The sequence below is a fragment of the Notothenia coriiceps genome, unplaced genomic scaffold, assembly GCF_000735185.1.
Source record: "Notothenia coriiceps isolate Sejong01 unplaced genomic scaffold, NC01 NC01_scaffold00017819, whole genome shotgun sequence".
In the NCBI taxonomy this organism is placed as follows: Eukaryota; Metazoa; Chordata; class Actinopteri; order Perciformes; family Nototheniidae; genus Notothenia; species Notothenia coriiceps.
In genome coordinates this window covers 1-10628 of record NW_011350520.1, presented here as the reverse complement: position 1 = coordinate 10628, position 10628 = coordinate 1, and the positions used below count along the sequence as shown (strand labels likewise).

At 41.1% G+C, this 10628-nt stretch overlaps 1 long non-coding RNA gene across 1 annotated transcript; it reads right to left on the bottom strand.

Moving 5' to 3' along the window:
- Positions 1-2104: 2104 nt before the first annotated feature.
- LOC104950568 (uncharacterized) lies at positions 2105-2330 on the bottom strand. Its single transcript, XR_798932.1, has 2 exons — positions 2250-2330; positions 2105-2218 (listed from the first exon to the last, which is right to left on the bottom strand). It is a non-coding gene; the product is annotated as an uncharacterized lncRNA (long non-coding RNA).
- Positions 2331-10628: the final 8298 nt, after the last annotated feature.

Genomic DNA, 10628 nt, shown 5'->3' with positions numbered 1-10628 from the left:
CAGAATGTATGACATTTTTGTTTTTTTAAATTGCATTACAGAAAATAAAGAACTTTATCACAATATTGAAATTTTTGAGACAGTGCTGTATATGTAAAGTACCATGTGTACAAACAATATAACTGATTCTCTTCTGTTTAACATGTTGGATTGTGTATTGTCCGAGTCAGGGTTCCTTTTTACTCTACTGGTAACTTTGGAAGTTGTGTTACCAATGCTTACTGTTTATTGACTACCAATTTGGTAATGCAATTCATAAAAACAACAAGGTTTGGGTTTGTTCTTCAGATGACTGTGATGTTAACGTGTAAGCTCAATAATGAACTCCAGCTCAACCAACCATATTGTAATATCTAAGTAATCATCTTGAAATATGACATTAATAATTGTAATATACACACATCTTGTTGTGAGGTTGATTTCACATACACTACTTCGACATTAGCTGGTCTACATACTTGAGCATTGTCAATTTAAATTAACCTTAGCGATGCATAAAGTTCCTACCTACATAATAATCATCTCTCTAAGTTACAAGGATGACCTTATTTTATCAACCTCAAACAGAAGCCGTTTGTTGTACAGTATTATCCCACTTAACGCTTAATTTTCTATTTCGTTTTAACCTTTATAAATATAGTCTATGATTTTAACTTGGAGGCTACTATTAGCATCGTTAGCTCCGATGTAGCTACCACTCGCTTACACGCTAACCCAAGCCGTAACATTAATTACGTAGCTGATTAAAATCATTAACACATAAATAAGCACTCAAATTTCACTTACCGCAAAACCGCATTCATACACCGTCTGTTTCAACCACAGAGCGAGTAACAATAGTCCGATATATAAGCATGAAGAACAAACAAACACGGCCGGGAGCAAGTTGTGTTCCCTGGATGAGCTGAACAGGCAGAGTCCCTGTAGCTTCACGGAGCAGCTAGCAGAGAGACAAAAATCTAACAGGAGCAGTCACTTCACAGAGCCGTCACTCAATGTGACCACGCCCTAATTTATGCAAAAACTTAAAGACCTAATATAAATAAAAGGGTCGTGTTAGAAAGCAATTCACTCACAGATCCATAATCATGAAGGTTGAATCTAACTATATTCATAATAATATTTATTGCATCCATGGGTAGAAACATGTTTTTTTCTGCTGTAAAGTTGGGCATTTTAACATGGGGGTCTATGGAAATTGCTCCTTTCTGCAGTCAGTCCCTATCGGCCAATATATGAACTGCAGTGTGTGCCACTTCCGTATTGGCGTCCCGGCTCTTCCACAGAGTTTGCCGCTTGGTCAAAACTAGCATTGTGATCCATGTTTATTCATACGTTAGACCGGCCGCTCTCCCCCATGTTACGTCACACGTGGGAGGTCACGTGCGGAGGCTTTTTTATGCAGAAGTGAAAATGTCTTACTAAAACGACGCCAGATGTCACTGTAGTGTATATTTCTGTAATTTTTTTGAAAATCTAGTGTATTCATCATTTTCCTACACATTTATTCACTGGTGTCTCAAACCTGCAAGTTGCTCTTTAAGCGTCTGAATAATTATGGCTCTGGAAAATAATCTTGGGGTATACAAGTCAAAAGGTGCAGTGTTAGTTCAATTGTGTTTACCAATGTGCAGTGATGCAAACACACGTATGGTGAAAAAAGACTATTCGAAAACTAAGATCAATAGGAGACAGAGATGTTAAGTTATAAATCAAGGGTTTTTATCATTATTTACAGGTAGATATTATCAAGGGTGTAACTTTGGTTGAAGAAGTGGGGGACACACAAAACAGGTGGTCCTCCGCAATTAACCATATATATTATAGTTATATATAATTAGTGTGCAAACTTATCTAGTATACTATCCATATGATCCTGTTTATTTGTGGGGGGACCTCACCTCCTCTAGGGGGGTCCGAGGGCATGCTCTCCCGGGAAGATTTTTTTCTTTAAATTGAAGTTAAATGGATCAATCTGGTGCACTTTGAGAGCAACATTAAGAGCTCTATGGATACAGCTCTCAACACCCAGAACTGTATAATGCTTCAATTAACTGGCTGTTCTTTATAATATACTCATATCAAGAGGAGACAGAGATTTTACGTTATAAATCAAGGGTTTTTATTATTATTTACAGGTAGATATTATACACTTTTGACTTTAAGGGCTTCAGTTTTTCTTCTTCTTTGCTTGCGAAATGTTTCTACTGCTTTACGTCTGCTTTACTAACTGCTTTACTGCTTTACGCAACCGACTGGTGCTGCTGCTGCGTCATGACGTCACCGGTGCTTATCAGGCTCTAGCTCCGAACCGGCCCTGGAACCGCGTTGGTGTAATAGTTCACCAGAGCCTCGCAGCGGGGTTACAGCGCAGAAGTCCGCCGCATTTGCGCATGACTGATGTGCAACAACATGTGACTCCTCTGTTTGTCGCTTGTTAGCAGACCCTTCACGCGATAGCAGAGCGAACAGGTACAGGAGGCGTAGAGCGAGAGATCATTGTCCACTAGTCGTGCTCGCAGATGGATACAAAAATATACTTTGGCGGCCGTTAATAGGCTATACGTGGGCTTCCCGCCCAAGTAAAGTCTATGTTTTGAAGTGAGAAGTTGTCCATCAGTCAGTGAGTTGGACATCCCCCCCCCAAAACAAAAACTCTTCGGTTCTCAGAAGTCACCCAAATCAGCGTTAAAAAAGCGGGAGGCACCGAAAAGCGACTAATTTGCATCACTGAATGTGTATAAAGATGTTCTAATGTCCTCTTCAGGGTTCAGCTTCCTTCATGATGTCATCTCTCTTCAGTCTTCCAATCATAAAGTACGGCTGGTTCCAGCAGCTCCCTCAAGATTATGTAACACCAGCTCTGTAGTGGTCCTGCTGTCTGTGTGATGAGAGAGCTCAGTGAGGAGGTGGTACATAGATGGGCGGATGAAGGTATACTTACTGTGTGCTGAGACAATCGTAGAAATCAGGTAGATAAGAAGAGAAATAAAGATTAGAGGCCATGGAGAAGCTAGGTGGATGGAGGTGGATGATGGGAGAGGCAGGGATGCAGCGCGGAGGAGAGGGGGGCAGCTGGGGAGAATTCACACTTGAGTCACACTGTACAACTCAACTTGAACCACAGAATTGACACAGTGGAGATTTGACCATCTAAGTTTATTTCACCTTTTTGCCCTATTCTGTTGTAATTGGATTACTTTAAATTGATAGACCTGAGAGAATTCCTGACAAAACAATTTGATTAGCAGTTGATAGGCAGACACACATCAACACATCCCAAAACTACCTGACTGGACTCAAATCTATTCGACAAGTGACAGAAAAGCTGGGCTCAGATTTCTAACAGTCACAGAGTTAGTGTTTATTTTAACGGCCTTATCCGTTCAGGGTCCGACTGATTTGAGAGAAGGGGGGTATGGTTAACAGTGGTATAAATGTATGAAATATATAGGAATGAGGTGACAGTTGACACATGTAGTGGAGGAGAGGAACAGGCTGACAGGTCAGGTGGTTCAGGTGAAGACAGTTGGGTGAGATAGGAGAGTTCTGCAGAGATAAGAGGGGAGGGATGGGGGTGCGCAGGGATGAAATGGATGCAGATGTGGAAGAGAATGAGGTGTGATAAATGGGCAAGCGAGTATATTGAGTGTAAGGCAGTGTGACAGGGAGTGAGAGACCTTCAAACGAAGAGAGAGAGAAGTCCAGCCACAGCCCAGCTACTAATAACCCTCTCTCCATAACCCAACTCTGCCCTTCCATGTTAACATACTGTGAACTGAGCACAAGTGACAAAATCAATCCATCACGGCTGCCCGCCGACCGGACCAGAAGAAGACAGAGAAGCTAACAGAAATTGATGACATCCCTGCTCGAATTTTACACCGTTTCGGCCACAGCGGCGATTGAAACAGACAGAGATTTATCGTCCAGCCGGGGACCGCTGCTATCCTTGATTGCTTCTTTTTTTCTCTCCCTTCTTCCTCCACCAGGAAGCCCCCTTTTCTGCATATTTATTCCCCAGCTCATCAAAAGGGGAGCGGACGCATCAGAGTGACAATCTTATTTCACCTTTGGGGGAGGAGGTTACATCCCACACTTTAGATTAAAGCAGAGCTGCCGTCCGCCTCGTTTTGATGTTGATTTTGAAATCTGGCTCTACAAAAGAGATTTACTTTGAATGAATGAGACTGAGCTGCTTTTTAGTTTAAAATGAGCCCAAACAGGTCTGCCCTGCCTCTCCTGAGACCGATTGACTAAAATAAATCACTCTCCCCATCTCTTTAAGAACCTTTATCAATCAATCAATCAATCAATGTTTATTTATATAGCCCAATATCACAAATGTTACATTTGTCTCAGTGGACTTCACAGTTTGTACAGAATATCAGTATGACAATACGACACCGTCTGTCCTTAGACCCTCACATCGTACAAGGAAAAACTTCCGGAGAAAACCCACAGTTTAAAGGGAAAAATGGGAGAAACCTCAGGGAGAGCAACAGAGGAGGGATCCCTCTCCCAGGACGGACAGACGTGCAATAGATGCCGTGTGTAAATTGAAAAGATAATACATTTGCAAAATAAGTAGACCAAATGTTTGGAAATGCATGTGTGTATAATAGGAAGATGAATCCACGAGGATATCCATCCAGGACTTATGATCCAGGACCACAGCCACGACTCAAGATCCAGGACTCGCGATCCATGACACAGGACCGCAGAATCATCCATGACTCCGGATCCCGGCGTATATAGACACCAAAAAGAAAGACATTTGGGGAAGCTGGGTTAATCGGAACATGAGAGCACACAGGTATAGACAGAGAGAAGGAAGAAGTAAGATGTCCCCCGACAAACTAAGCCTATAGCAGCAAAACTAGGGGCTGAATCTAATCAGCCCTAACTATAAGCTTTATCAAAAAGGAAGGTCTTAAGCGCACTCTTAAAAACGGATAGGGTGTCTGCCGCCCGAACACAAACTGGAAGCTGATTCCACAAAAGTGGAGCTTGATAAGAAAAGGCTCTGGCTCCCATTGTACTTTTAGAGACTCTAGGAACAACCAACAACCCTGCATTCTTGGAACGCAATGCCCTAGTAGGACAGTAGGGTATAATGAGTTCTTTAAGGTAAGATGGCGCCTGCCCATTAAGGGCTTTGTAGGCGAGAAGAAGAATTTTAAATTCTATCCTGTGTTCTATAGGGAGCCAGTGTAAGGCAGCCAGAACAGGAGTAATGTAATTTAGGAAATTTTGAAAATGTAGGATTCCTCTGTTTCTCTGCTGGACTATGTACCGACCATTTGGATGTAGATCACATGATGAACCTGATCCTTTCCACGGACCCTTTCCCTTTCTCTTAAAGAACAAACTTGAAGACTAGCTGAAAGTTACAAAGACTGGACCTCACACTGTTGATATTGTTCCCATTAACCTTACATCAAGTAAATACACGAGACCCAGCTTCAGTGCTCAGTAACCAGCCTTTTCATGAGCATACGCTCCCCTCCCCTCTCCATGTTTTATCAAAATCATTTTCGGGCCTTTGTGCGTAAGAGATGAAATAAATTAAATTTGAAATGTATTTGTTTTCTTAAGAAAGGTAACACTGTTACCGTTTAATACTGCTTATCCTGCTCATACTGTTTATATCTAGTTATTATATAGAATAATATATTATGCAATTATGATGTATAATATAACTATCTGTACTCTACTCTAATAGTACAAACAACCAGTAATTGTTGTTGAGGCAGCCATTTTTTTTAATTCGTAGATTTTATATATATTTATAATTTGTAAAGCCATACAAGTCTGACTTGTGTCTGCACTGGATTTAAAGAAATAACCATGTGGAGTGAAATCTCAGGGGAGAAACTTTAGAGCTCCAGCATTAAAGGCTTTTAGATTGACAGCTGTGTGCAAGTGTTACCAGGTTTAAACTTTTAATACTTTATCTTTATTTATTTGAAAATTGATTGGAACTCGTTCAGAAATGAGAGCATCAAACATGCATCTTTCCCCGCATTGAACATAAAGCTGTGTGACGGGGATTCCTGGTCAGAAGATAAAGCCTCCGGATGATCTCAGTGTCCCGGGGGTTTGGACCGGCTCCTTGTTTTGGGGTGAGCAGCTTTCATGCTCACTGCTAAATTTAGGAAGTAACTCAAGGTAGGGATGCTTTCAGCTGTTCTGATCCTGTGTGTGGAACAACCTTGTGTCCCGCTGTAACTGGCGATTGAGATCTCGTTCTTAAACGTCTTTATTTGTGTGCTTGAAGAGGGAAAAAAACGACTGCTCTTTATTGTGTTTACAAGCTGTTGTTCTGCTATTGCAGAGTTCTGTACATCATTTTGTCTATTTGTCTGTGAGTGACTTTGTTGTCAGCAGCTGTCGTCTTGACTAGGATGTCGGGGTGGGGGTGATCTCCCCCCTCAGTCATGCTTTGAAGGTTTTATGAGTACTTATGGAAAGTATAAATTTCACGGGCAGCGCCGAGCTGCAACCAAACGGTGCTTGACGGCGGCGTCACTGTGGCGGCCGCAGCAGTTAGCCTGACAGTAAATTGATTAGAATAATTCAAATGTGATGAATAACTTTCATCATGTAACCACATAGTCCGGTGAGTGTGCCATTCGTTAGGACCGCTGGGGTTTATGATAGAACTGTGCACTGGAGAGAGACAACATATCAACCATATGCATTACACCAAACATCTTTGTCGCAAATGGAAATGGCCCCACACACTCAGTGTGACAATTGTCATGAGTAACTGGGGCTGTTTAGAATTAGAGTCCTGTCAAAGCTGTGCTTTCCTCTTTTAAATGTGTGTCTTCATATTACAGTTAATGGGATGATATCCGGGGCTGTGGTGTGAAGAGGAATGTGATAGATAGTGATTGTCCTGAAGTTCAGATGAGTGTATTGAAATATCACCAGAATCAATTATTAACATAACCATGTCCCAGGTGTAAGCAGACAGGAAGGTGAAATGTCAAATACATAGAAATGTATTCAGCCTTGTGTTAAGAGACATATAAAGATTACAATTCCATAATTTGAAAGCCAATCTGCATGATATTAATATGTTATACTTGAAAGTAATTATCTGACATGGTATGTTTATGCTAAACTTGACAATGTTTTAATGCCCCGAAAACGTATTTTTTTTAACTCACATATTTTCCCATAACATCAGTGAATGTGTAAAAGTAGTTCCACTGTGCATCAGCTGGAGCTGAACACTAGGACATTATAGAAATCTAAGGTGTGGAGCTTACTGGACCACTAACATACTGGTGAGAGTGGCCTATTTTACACACTAGTTATTAACATGTATTAGTTATGTAGCAAAAGTTCCATTAAAGTGGATATCACTTGTTGGTTAGGCCTCTCTAAATCAAATGCCTTTACATTTGACTCTGTGGCAGGTGTTGCCATGATTTTGTAAATAAATTAATCCATCAGAAAAACAGAACAGAGCACCAAAGTGCATCACAAAAGAATGTTACTGTCCTCGCACTAGCTGCACTGTCCACGTCTCTAAAAGCAGATTAATGTTTAAACCTTCAGAGCACTGTGGTTCCGCTGCAGACGTCTCCATGTGTTTGTCTGCGAGCTGTTATCGCTGCTCCCCTCCTTTCTAGCAACTTTTAGAGTAATAATCAGTGACATTTTCATATGAATAAATGTCAGTGTTGCTGCTTTTCTGTCACTGATTGCTATAACGCAGCAGGGAGTCAATTTATAGCCAGTTCATAAAAGCTTTTACATCTGCTGGTGTAAACTGCTCAGTCTGTCCTGGAAAAAAATAAAAATAATCCACAGAGCACAGAAAGGATTGATCAGTTAATGTTTCATATTGATTTATCTTGATATCATGATAACAAAGGAGTGGAGGATTTGAAGTAGAGTTTAGGGCAGTGGTTCCAAACCTTTTTGGGTTGAGAACCATTACAATGAAAGTGTCACAGCTTTTCAAAATCATAATCAGAATACCTTTATTCGTCCCACAGAGGGAAAATGTACATTGTACATTACAGCAAACATGAAGATAGAGACAAAAAATAAAACGATTAGTATCTCATTGCTTAAAGGTAGGTAAGAATGGAGAAACCAGCTTGAGTGCGCTAGAATCTGAAAGTACACAACCGAACAAAATCTTCCCCTTCCTTCAGAGTTCCTTACAGAGCCCCTCCTCCAACACACACGAACGCGCACATGACCAATGAGGTCACGAGATAAGTTTGTGCACGAGATGGAAGGCTGACAGGCATGTAGGCCATCCAATTATCTGCCGCGGGCCGAGGCAGATAATTGGACTTGCTTTTTACAGCGCCACGGCTTCCACAGATGAAATATTTGTATATATTTATTGTCAAAGCATGGAATATAACAAAAAGTGTTTCTGAAGTGAATTACAACTACCTTTAAGTTGAAGCACTGTTATAGCTAATACTACTTAACAAAAGTAACAAACATCTTCTACCAGTTTGTGAAGCAGAACAATGTTTATCAACTTTGGTTAGAGCAAATGTTTTAAGTTGACTTTATGGGATGAATGTTGCTTACATGAGGATTAAAAGTAAAATGAATGTCTCCACATCCCAGCTTCTCTTCATACAAATGTTATTGTTCTCCCTTTTCCCGACGCCCCTCAAACGCAGCAGTTTGCTGTCACTCGCTGCATCTGCATCTGCATCCAGGCAATTTGTCACCACTGCATCTCACACCACCATTGGCTATTGCCAAGCAACTTGTGTGTCTCCCATGAGAGAGAGAGAGTGAGAGAGAGAGAGAGAGAGAAGAACTGAGTGAAGAAGAGATATGGAGGCCATGACACACACACACATACACACACACACACACACACACACACACACACACACACACACACACACACACACACACACACTGGGACAGGGAAGTGAGATGAGGCAGAGAGAATCCACAGAGGAATGACTGTTATTAGATAGGCTGAGATATTGAAATGGTCAGGCTTTTCCAGATGAAGGCAACAAAAGAATGGTGAAAAAAAAAAAACCTAAAAAAACCAGAAAAAAACAGGACCCATCTGGAATTAACGGCTTGACGCCTTCAGAGGTGATTCATTTTTTTCTCTCTGCTCTTAAGAGAAATGCCTTCCCTGACAACAAATGTACCTTTTTTCTTTCTTATTCCTCTTCTATTCAAATGAGCTGCGAGTGGGACACTCAGCGCTCAACTTTACAAATATGCTCCCTGAAGACTGCACAAGGCCTTCCCCGTATGTGACTGAATAAGAGAGGTCAAACGTGACACATCATTACACTATCTACGCATAAATTACTGTTGACTAATTCCAGAGGTAGACCCCTGTAATGTCTGGAGGCAGCAGACAATGTTTTATTTCTTAAACACCCCCCTCGTTCCCCCATACTTTAGCTGCAGCTGAAGTGGTCCGGGCAATTGCATTGTGTAGTGAAGCGTATGCTGCAACAGGGCTTTGACCGCTAAGCAAAGAAAAGAAAGAATGGCAGAACAATTTGGGCGTCAGAGCAGGACCAAGCGGCGGGGCGGTGAGCATGTAATCTCCTAATTTGGAGCATCGCGGCGTCAGATCCCGCCTGCTCGTCGCGCTCTCTACGCCTTACCTAGAGCCATTTCCATAACTTCCTGACAAAACCATTTTGTCCTGCCTGATTGGGCCCATTTGCATGGGACACCTTTTCTGCATATAGATTGATGGCTTTAATCAGCGAATCAGGGAGAGCGCTCAGACATCAATCAATGTCACGCCACTCTGTCCTGCTTTCAGTCGGAGTATTCTTGTTTTTCTCCATTTGTGGTCACTCTCTCCTCTCTTTCCCTCTCCAGCCCTTTCTCACAAACTACCTGAAGCCTACAGTAGATCTTGTTTTTTTTCATTCAATAATTGATTAAATAACTCATATTTTCAAGTTCTCTCATCTTCCACAATACTTTTGACTGGTGATCATTTCTATCTCAGAATAATTTATTGTGCCCATCTTACCACTGAGGGACATTGTATTTTTTGAGAACAATGTAATTAATAATATGAAGCGATTAAATGGTGACCAAGAAGTGTTGAATAAAAACAAAACAACCTAAGAGAGCAGAGAGGTTCAACATGACTCTGTTTTACTTCATGAAATTGCATAATATGAGCTGTGAAACTTCATCATGTAATCAGGTACACCAGTATACATCAGTCAAATATGAATTTTCATTAACAGGAAGTACTTTAAAGAACAAATTAAACTGGGTACAGATCAGAAAAAAATACATATTATGTCTCTAACATAAGCTTGTGTAGGATATAGGGTTCTCTCTGAAAAGTTCAAATTTATAGTCGGCTAATTCACAAATATAAAAACAAACTGTTAGACTTCAACACCACATATTTAAAATAACGAGTCATACAACAGCTTGCTGTGAGGAATAAATCAATGTCTATGTGAGGGGGAAACCAGGTCAAGAAGATGATCTCCATACATTCATGTATATGTGTTCATGCACTTGCAAGGAACACACACACACACACACACACACACACACACACACACACACACACACACACACACACACACACACACACACACACACACACACACACACACACACACACA